Here is a 10729-nt window from a genome sequence, read left to right as displayed (position 1 = left end):
TTCCTTCCTTCCTTCCTTCCTTCCTTCCTTCCTTCCTTCCTTCCTTCCTTCCTTCCTTCCTTCCTTCCTTCCTTCCTTCCTTCCTTCTTCTTTCTTTCTTTCTTTCTTTCTTTCTTTCTTTCTTTCTTTCTTTCTTTCTCTCTCTCTCTCTCTCTTTCTTTCTTTCTTTCTTTCTTTCTTTCTTTCTTTCTTTCTTTCTTTCTTTCTTTCTTTCTTTCTTTCTTTCTTTCTTTCTTTCTTTCTTTCTTTCTTTCTTTCTTTCTTTCTTTCTTTCTTTCTTTCTTTCTTTCTTTCTTTCTCTCTTTCTTTTCATTCAGTTTGGGAATGTACCTGCTTGTGCTCAGGGCTTACTTCTGGCTCTACCCTCAGGGATCATTCCTGATAGTGCTAGAGAACCATATGGAGTTGGTTTGAACAATGTCAGTTGTGTGCAAGGCAAATAATATCCTATCCATTGTTCCCTCCGTCATATCCCTCCAGCCCAGTTTGTGGTTTCTTTTGCCACTGCTTAAATCGGTACATAAAATAGGTACATTAAAAAACAATGGTAAGGGCCGGAGCGATAGCACAATGGGTAGTGCGTTTGCCTTGCATATGGCCGACCCGGGTTCGATCTCCAGCATCCCATATGGTCCCCCAAACACTGCCAGGAGTAATTCCTGAGTGCAAAGCCAGAAGTAACCCCTGAGCATCACCGGGTGTGACCCAAAAAGCAAAAAAATAAAAAAGGTCATGAAAATTCTTTTTGCATGTATTTGATTGTTCCTTTTAGCCATAACTGGAAAAATGAGACACATTTTAGTTCTTTAAAAATAGCTTTCAAGTGTGCGAAATAATTTTTAAATATTCTGAAGCATGGTATCAAACCATTACCTGAAACAAGTTTGGAAAAGAATATATGCATATTAAGTGTGAATTTAAATTGTGTTCTGCAACATTAGAAAACATGTCCCAGACATATTGTACAAAATATGTACATCAGACCATTAGAAGTACTGGTTTTGGCTCTATATTTGACAAGATTAACTAGTAGTTGTAATAAACAACCCCTGGATCCGTAACTTAACTCTGCAAAATATTTATGTAATTATTCTTGGTTCGTCTTTTCTAAGATTTATCTCAAAATTCATTGATTGCAAGATTCACTGCCATATTAGAGTCCTTTGTACCGAGCTGCTCAGTCGGTGGGGTGGGGTGGAAGATAGAAATACATTAAAGGGGGCTAGAGTGATAGTACAGAGGGAGGGCCTTTGCCTTGCACACAGCTGACCCGGGTTCTATTCCCAGCATCCCATATAGTCCCCCAGGCACCTCTAGGAGTAACTCCTGAGTGCAGAGCCAGGAGGAAACCCTTAGCATCACTGGGTGTTACCAAAAAATTAAAAAATAAGAAAATAGAAATATTGTATCACTGTCATTCGTTGTTCATTGACTTACTCGAGTGGGTAAGTTGAGACATTACTTACTCAAGCCAGTAATGTCTCCATTCTTTACAGCTCTGAGATTTTTAGCAGCCTCTCCTTACTTGTCTTTCCCAACAATTGGAGGCTCTTTCAGGATCAGGGGAATGAGACCTGTTATTGTTATTGTTTTTGACATATCAGAATACACCACGAGGAGCTTGCCAGGCTCTGCTGTGCAGGCGGGATACTCTCGGTAGCTTGCCGGGCTCTCAGAGAGGCATATATATTCGATATACCAAAAACAGTAATAATAAAAGATTTCATTCCTCTGACCCTGAAGGAAGCCTCCAATCGTTGGGAAAGATGAGTAAGGAGAAGCTGCTAAAATCTTGGGCTGGATGAGTGGAGACGTTACTTGCACCACTGAAGTAAAATGATGAACAACAGATGACAGTGATACAGTGATACAGTGATATTTATAAATACATTAAAGGAAAAAATTCATTATATTTTGTCAAATAATGAGAAAAGTACTTATGAGTTTCTTCTATATTTCATCAACCAGAAGCCAGTCATGATACAAAATATTCTGAGAAATGTAGTCTTAGTGCAGTCAAGGAACATTTCCAGATGGATCACATACATTATAATATCTACCACAGTCTCTGAAAGTTTTATTTATGACTTCTCTAATATTCTTTCCTCATTTCCATATTGTACAATTTCTCCATACTACTTATATTTCTTTTCTATGAAAGTTAAGAGTTATCACCCCAGATAGCTATAAAGTCAGTGACTTCTCACTATTTCTGTATCACTGTCATCTCGTTGCTCATCGATTTGCTCAAGCGGGCACCAGTAAAGTCGCCATTGTGAGACTTGCTGTTACTCATTTTGGCATATTGAATATGCCACGGGTAGCTTGCCAGGCTCTGCCGTGTGGGCGGGATACTCTGGGTAGCTTGACGGGCTCTCTGAGAGGGGCAGAGGGGAGAGTAAATAAGGAAAAAAAATAACAGGAGTAGCCACGGGCTTGACCAACTTTTGTGTGCTAGAAAGCATTCAAAAAGAAAATTTAATTTAAATTTTTATTTTTTAAAAGTTAAACGCATCAGGGCTGGGGTGATAGTAGCGTGCGTAGTTACTATTTATATTATGCCATAACAAGGGGTCAACATTTCTGGGAATTTCTTATGTCTGTGGACCTCATTAGTTCTGAAAAAGTATATTGTATGTTATATATTGTGCTCAAGTGAAGTAGAAATAACATCCTGGTGGAAAATTATCACCCTGGAAGTTACCACGTCATATGGATTATTTAGTGAAATAGCTGACAGTGTTGTATTTTAGGCATATGCAGTGTATTATGTTGTCTGATGCCATTTTTCTTATAAAATTAATTTTAGTAGTATTTCACAGTAACCTATTTAATTATTCATTCTGAGTGTCATAAAGAATGATACAATATTGCAAATTAAAGTCAATATAACTAATTTCTAATACTAAGAATTGAAGCTGGAAAATATCACCATTACAAATAAGCAAGAATATGTTCTTGTTCACAAGTATTCTTCAAAGACATGCTGTGCAATAAACAATAGTGTTACTTTGATTAATGTAAATATGTTACATAGCTATTTATTTATGCCCTTTTATTTCTTGAGTTTTATGCTTTTTCACTGCAGTTTGTTTACATTACAAAAATCCATGTTTCCTGTGTAAATACCTTAATTATTTAAGCCACTGAAACTTCCATTTGTCTTTTGCACATAGCGTTTGTTTTATTATACAGTTTTTAGAGTCAGCTTTGGGTGTAAGACCTGGCTTTATCACATTGAGCATATTAAGGTGTAGCTCATTAATAAATTGTATTTCACAAAGCTGTTTTCTATATAAATATAAATAATACTAAACAAAGCCCGAGTTTAAAGTACTGATCTACCTCTCTTTAAAAATTATTAATTTCTATTAACAGTTTTATAAAAATTCTAAATTGCAAGATTGCTCTTAAAAAATAATCTGTAGGGGCTGGAGCAATAGCACAGCGGGTAGGGCGTTTGCCTTGCACGCTGCCAACCCGGGTTCGATTCCCAGCATCCCATATGGTCCCCTGAGCACCGCCAGGAGTAATTCCTGAGTGCAGAGCCAGGAGTAACCCCTGTGCATTGCTGGGTGTGACCCAAAAAGCCAAAAACAAAAAAAAAAAAAAAAAAAAGAAAAGAAAAAGAAAAAAGTTTAAAAAAAAATAATCTGTAAAATCTGATTGCTATATAAATTAAGACTGTAAGAAAAAATAATGTGAGATATATAAAGTAAAGAGTATGAGAATTGATGACTATTTAAATTATTCAATAATATTAAATTGTTTATTTTAAATAATTATTTGATAACTATTTCTAAGCAACTATTAAATAATTACCTTATTTTATTTAAGTTTTTGACACCTTTGTTCTAAATTATTCATAAATATGTGGTTTTGCATTTGATTTTTAAGTTCTTTTCTACTGAACTGTGCTTCTCTTTTCATTTCATTACCATGCTATTTTAAATATTACTGTTCTGGGGAATAATTTGAAGTCAGAAAAAAGTCTGGCATCTCTGTTCTGCTCTTTTGTTGCAATTATTTTTTTTGTTTGTTTTTCTTTTTGGGTCACACTCGGCGATGCACAGGGGTTACTCTTGGCTCTGCACTCAGGAATCACTCCTCGTGGTGCTCAGGGGACCATATGGGATGCTGGGGATCGAACCCAGGTCAGTCACGTGCAAGGCAAATGCCCTACCCGCTGTGCTATCGCTCCAGCCCTTTAATTGCAATTAAAAAATATATTTGGCGTCTTTTCTGTTTCCAAAATATTTAAGCTCCTTTTCAATGTAAATGAATATTTGTTAGGATTTTGGTAAGGTTCTCACTGAATGTGAATATTGCTTGAAGTATTGTAGAAATTTTATTACTCTTTCCTTTACAGAAGTATGGGATAGCTATCTATATATGCTCTTTTATTTTGTTAAATGATGTTTGATGTATTTTGGAATACAGACCTTTCACTTCACTTCAGTTTATTACAAGTTTAAAACCATACACGGTGATCTCATTTATTTGTGGTATATAGAATAATAAAGGAATGCAAGGTATTAAAGGAGAAAACGCGATCACCCTTGATCCCAGAATATAGGAAGGGATGACAGAGGGGGAAAAAAATCAAAGGGGGTAACAAACAAGAAGTGATGAAAACTGAAAAGTGATGAGGGACTGGGAGGGCCGCAATGTGCCAGGGAATAAGGGCCTTGAAACATTGGCGGTGTAGGGTGGCATGGTTATATGTAGGATAATATTGGATTTGTCTTTTCAGCCTTGCCGCAGGGAACTTAGTTTACCTTAAAGCAACATCCTTTCTGTACGGACACAGGAAGACAGTCAATATTATGCTTTGTAACTTGGGAGCTGATTGGTTCCAATAATATTTACTTTTGGGCATCTGCTTTCTCCACTCAGTTGCCCTTAGTTCCTAGTACCCAAAAAGCAGAGTCCCAACAAGGGACTGACTGGATCCAGGGCAAGCTGTGAGATACTCTGGCACTGAAATGGGCCAGGCCAAAACACCACTATACTCAACTATAAGTTGAGAGCATGGTCATAGACAAATGCTGTCATGATCCAAAAGTAACGACGAGACTAGGACCCTGCTGGGGCTAGGAAGACTAACCTGGCCTGAGGACTGTGGTCTGGAATATATAGTGAATGTCCTCAGGAAGAACCAAACTTTAAGTCTGATATATCTCTTACTGTGCTCATACAGAATGATATTGCTAGAAATATTAGAAGTAAATTTACTATAACTATTAAGTACATTACTAGCTGAGGAAAGAAGAAAGCAACACATCCTGGATGGGATCCTGCCCTTAAGTGGATCTCCTAGTAATCTGGAGTAATCTTCTTAGATGAGATTTTGTTAATCTCCTGGAGGAGTGGTCTTACCCCTCTTTGTTGATTTGTTAGTGTTCAACCCACCTTGTATCACCACCCTATGTGATTCCTATATAAACTAAGAGTGTAAGGGAGGTAAAGAGAGAAGACACAGAAGCAAGGGAGAAGACACAGAAGCAGGGAGAAGACACAGAAGCAGGGAGAAGACACAGAAGCAAGGGAGAGGACACAGAAGCAGGGAGAAGACAGAAGCAGAGCACTGAGTGAAAAAGAATGATCGGAGCCAGAAGCAGGGGAAAGAAAGAGCACAAAGCAAGTAAATAGTGAGAACGAGTGGGGCTCCAGAGACTGAAGCAGAAGGGCTCCGGAGAGAGAGCTCAGAAGAGAGATTGGAAGAGACCAGAGGAGAGATGACACAGACAGAGAGAGGTCAGTAGAGACCAGAGGAGAGACTACAGAGACAGAGTCAAAGATAGAGAGACAGATAGAAGAGAGCCAGTGGCACACACAGAAGCAGAGCACAAGAAGGAGTCATTTCGATCCGGTCCATCCACAGCGGCTCAAGAGCACTGAATGCAAGCAGCGAGAGAGCAAGAGTGCCACCCTGAGAGCCCGCCACCAACATACACACATTACCCCCTCCCCTGAGCGTGCGTTTGTATTTTTTACAGTTACATATCTAAAACACAGAGTCAATAACAATGAAAGCAGGAGATCCAAATTACAGCAACTAAACTTATAAATGTGCTTTAAAGAGGCTGACCAGGGTTTGGACAGGGTTGGAGGGAACCTGGGGACACTGGTGAAAAGAAGTTGACACCAATGGCAAAATTGGTGCTGAAGTGTATGTCTAAAGCTCAGCTATGAGTAACTTTGTAAATAACAGTGTCTTAATTTAAAATAATTAAAAATTATTTATATGTTAATGAGGTAATATTGGTTTACAATAGTCTAATGGTACCATACCACAATCCAAAAATATCACTACCACAATCCATTGAACCTTATCAGTCTATAATCACCCATAACTTCAATTCTATGATCAGAGTATAAAGGTTTGTTTTCACAGGTCATTGTCTTTCTTTGCTTTAATTTTTAAATATTTAATTATTTCAATGCTATAATAAGATTTTTTCCTGATTTGATATGCCAAAAACAGTAACAACAAATCTCACAATGGAGACATTACTGGTGCCTACTAGAGCAAATGGATGAACGAAGGACGACAGTGCGACAGTGCTACAGTGCTATTTTTCTACTAGTTCATTGTTTATTAAAACACACATATTTTGAAGCCAATTAAATCCCAAGTTAAAAAAGCATATTAACAGCGGTCTTTCTTTGTCCATACAAAAAGGACATTGCTTTAAAGTAACCTATTCCAGAGACAAAGAGAGGAGAAAGACAATATTTCACTCATACATATAAAATCTTAGATTTAACTCATCAAAAATGCTTTGCCATATATCTTAAAACCCAATACCAGAAGGATAGTTATTACAGGTACCATGAATTTACAAATCCATTATTCTAGCTGTTCATGTATATATATATATATATATATATGTATATACACATATATATATTAAACGCTAACAAATTACTTTTAACATTATCCCATGAAAATTCAGTCACATTATATAGCACAGGTGTTATACAAAGTAAAACAGTATTCTAGTCACATATTACAGTGGCAACTCGCTGACTATTCACCAAGCAAAGAAACAGTTCAAGGAACATCAGCTTCAAATATTATTCATTCCCTGACATCTGCTTTATTGACTGTAGCCTTGGTTGCCCTCAGTTCCTAGCACCCCTAAAGCAGGGTCCCGACGAGGGATGGGACGGATCCAGGGCAAGTGGTGAGTTATGTGCTACCCTGGCATTGAGATGGGCCTGGCCAAAGTGCCTAATTCTTAACTATAAGTTAGAAGTTTGATCATAGACAAGTGCTGTCACGATCCTAAAGTAACAACGAGACTAGGACCCTGGTAGGGATAGGAAAGACTAATTTGGCCTTGAAGAGGAGGGCAGGTTAAGGGTTAAAAACTCACTTCTACCAAAGCTGAATTTGCCTTTGTAACCGCTTCTAGGCTTTGAAAGATGTTTTCTCGACCTACTGCTGGGCAGGAAACGGTCGGTCCCCAAATGGGCCAACAAACTGCTCTAGGAACTGTAAGCAAACATTTTTGAGAAAACAGTTAACAGTTAACAAATGTTGAGATTAGCAAATTAAGTGACCTATGTGTGATTCCCTTTGATCCAATAGGTGTGATTCCCTTTTCTCCCCCAAAAGGGTACAAAAACGGTTTGATTTTTGAGTTTGAGGTCCTCAACTGTGCCGGTTTTCAGGCACGCTGCAGGGTCACCAACATGTTGGCTTGAATAAACCCCGTGCTTTTGCAGAAAGAGTTGTCTCGGTCTCATTCCTCCGGCCTCCCCCGGGTAGAAATCTGCTAGACATTAACAGCCTGAGCACTGTAGTCTGAGATCGAGATGGCCCCAGGGGAGCAATTCTAAAACCTTAATGCATCTCTTGCTATGTCCATACAAAATGATTAATGTTATGAATGCTTATATGTTTGTTGGACAAAGAGAGGAGAAACACAACTATGGGATTCCACCTTTGGATGGGTCCTGCAGAAAGAGAATCTGTCCTAGAGAATGGGTGCTCTGCTCTTGTTATTGACTATTCTATGCCTAGCATTTTATTTTAAGCTTAGAGGAAATGATAGGGAGCTTGAATTGTTAAGATGGTTAAAATCTGTCCTAAACAAAAAGGGGGAGATGTTGGGGATGGACTGAGCTACCAGGGGAGCCCACATAGACTGTACTACAGACAGGAACATTTCCCCCCCCTCAAGCTACCTTCAGAAAATAATTTCAGTATATTGAAAGAGGCAGTTTTTCCTTCTCTCACAGAAGCCTGGCTGGTCTTTGACATGCAGGTCTCAGGTGTTAGCCAGGCCTGACCTTTGAGATTGTAAATTGTAGGCTCTGGCCCAGCCTAGTTTTTGGGATGTAGATTTCAGGTGCTAGGTGCTGCCTGGTTTGTAATTGACATGTAGATTTCCTGTGGCAGCCCAGCCTTGTCTTTGGGATATAAATCCAAGTGCTTTTAGTCCAAGAAAGGTTTCAGTTTTGGTTTTGTATCTTCTTTCCAGAGGCCTAGATTACTGGCCTGCAGATACAAGGAAATAATGCTGCCTCAATATTCTTCCTGTAACATCTTTTGATGCCTTTGGTGACGTCACTGTATTATGCCCTTTGGAGGTACCATGATCAATAAAAGGAGATCCACAAGGCCCTCTGCCTTTGCCAAGAGCCAGAGAGAGCCTTGGACCTCCATCATACACACACACACACACACACACACACACACACACACACACACAAAACATATTTTTGTTTAATTTTGTAGCATACCACTTTGTGATATTAATTAATTCTGGTAGTTTTTCATGAAGTCTTTAGAATTTTATATGTCTATGATGCCATAGGGCTGGAGCGATAGCACAGTGGATAGGGCATTTGCTTTGAATGTGACCGACTCGAGTTTGATTCCTCTGCCCCTCTTGGAGAGCCCGGCAAGCTACCGAGAGTATCTCGCCTTCACAGCAGAGCCTGGCAAGCTACTTGTGATGTATTCTATATGCCAAAAACAGTAACAAGTCTCACAATAGAGACATTACTGGTGCCCACTCAAGCAAATCGATGAACAACGGGATCACAAGTGATACAAGTGATGATGCCATAAACAAATAGTGATAGTTTCTTTCTTCCTTTTCAACTTGATTGCCTTTATATCCTTCTTGTCTAATTGAAATGCATCTCATCACTAATGGTATCTCAGAAGTTCTCTTTATCAAAGAACTACATGCTGAGTTTACATTGCCTGTAAAGAGGGGAGCATATACATTATCCTACAACTTTTGCTTATTTATGGAAAATAACAATTCCACTTTTTTCCCCAGCCATTTTCCCATTCCAGAGAAGCTTATATTCTTCCTTTAATATTCATTCCTCTCTTTCTTTCCTCTTACATTTCTTTAAGTAAATGTCTTTCAATAGAACTAATTTGCTTCACACACACAAAAATCTACCTGTTACTGCCTTAAATATCATATTCATTTTTCAACAGATTAATATATATAGTATCTTGATATATTTTATTTTATGTACAGTTGGATAAATTATGTCCTGTTTCTTGTTATGCTTTCATAAAATAGTCAAGATAATACATTAATATTTATTTTCAATGTATATATAATACTCAAAAAATAAGAGTTGAGTTTTTCTATAGGACCCAGTAATTCCACTTCTGGTAATAGTCCTTAGGGGCTCAGAAACACAATAAAAAACATATGCACTTCTCTGCAATATTGACAACAGCGAAAAATTAGAAACAACACAAATGCATAAGAATAGATAGCTGGATAAATACTATGTGGTATACACACAAAATGGAATAGTTTTTGAATTTTATAGAAGATGAAATCACGAAATTTTCTGATAAATGGATGGATCTGGAGAGATTATTATGCTGAGAGGATGAGTTAGAGAGAGAGGAACAGATAGAGTGATTGCACCAATTTTCAGGATATAAAGAAGCATAATAGGTAGTGTAATAACTAATGCCCCCAAAATAGAAATGAAGGATAGGAAAATTGACCCTTTATAGGAAGCTTGTGACAATGGAGGTAAGGGGTATACAACAGGGAAGTGACCTGACAATGATATTGGGAAGTGGTCACTCTGGATGAGATGTGGGTGTTGAAAGTATGTAAAGTATGTCAGTGGCAGCAGTAAAAATCACAGTGCCTACAAGGAACAGAGAAAAAGAAGTGCCTGTCATAGAGGCAGGCTGGTGGGCAAGAGAGAGGAAGACTGAGAACATTGGTGGAGAGAAGTGGACACCGGTGAAGGAATTTGTGTTGGAGGAACTCAATAATGAATAACTTTGCAAATTTAATATTGAGTGAGTATCCTGAACTTTTAAGATATAACATTCTAACTATAACTATGTATGCCATATTAATTTTATGTGTAAAGGAAAAATACTTACCTCTAGCATTGATCATTTAAAATTAATCATTTGTGATTAGATTGTTATGTCAGAAACAGTAAATCTCAAAACGGATGAAAATTTTATTTATTTATTTATTTATTTTTAAAGTTTTATTAGTGAATCACAGTGAGGTACAGTTACAAACTTATGAATTTTCATGTTTGCATTTTGTTTACATCCCTCCACCAGTGCCCATTCTCCTCCACCAATGTTCCCAGTATCCCTCCCACCATTCCCACCCCAACCCCTACCACCCCACTCTGCCTCTGTGGCAGGGCATTCCCTTTTGTTCTCTCTACTGTTGGATGTTGTAGCTTGCAATAGAGGTATTGA

This window comes from Sorex araneus, chromosome 6 (assembly GCF_027595985.1).
Source record: "Sorex araneus isolate mSorAra2 chromosome 6, mSorAra2.pri, whole genome shotgun sequence".
Lineage (NCBI taxonomy): Eukaryota > Metazoa > Chordata > Mammalia > Eulipotyphla > Soricidae > Sorex > Sorex araneus.
Note: the sequence above shows the minus strand (reverse complement) of the source record.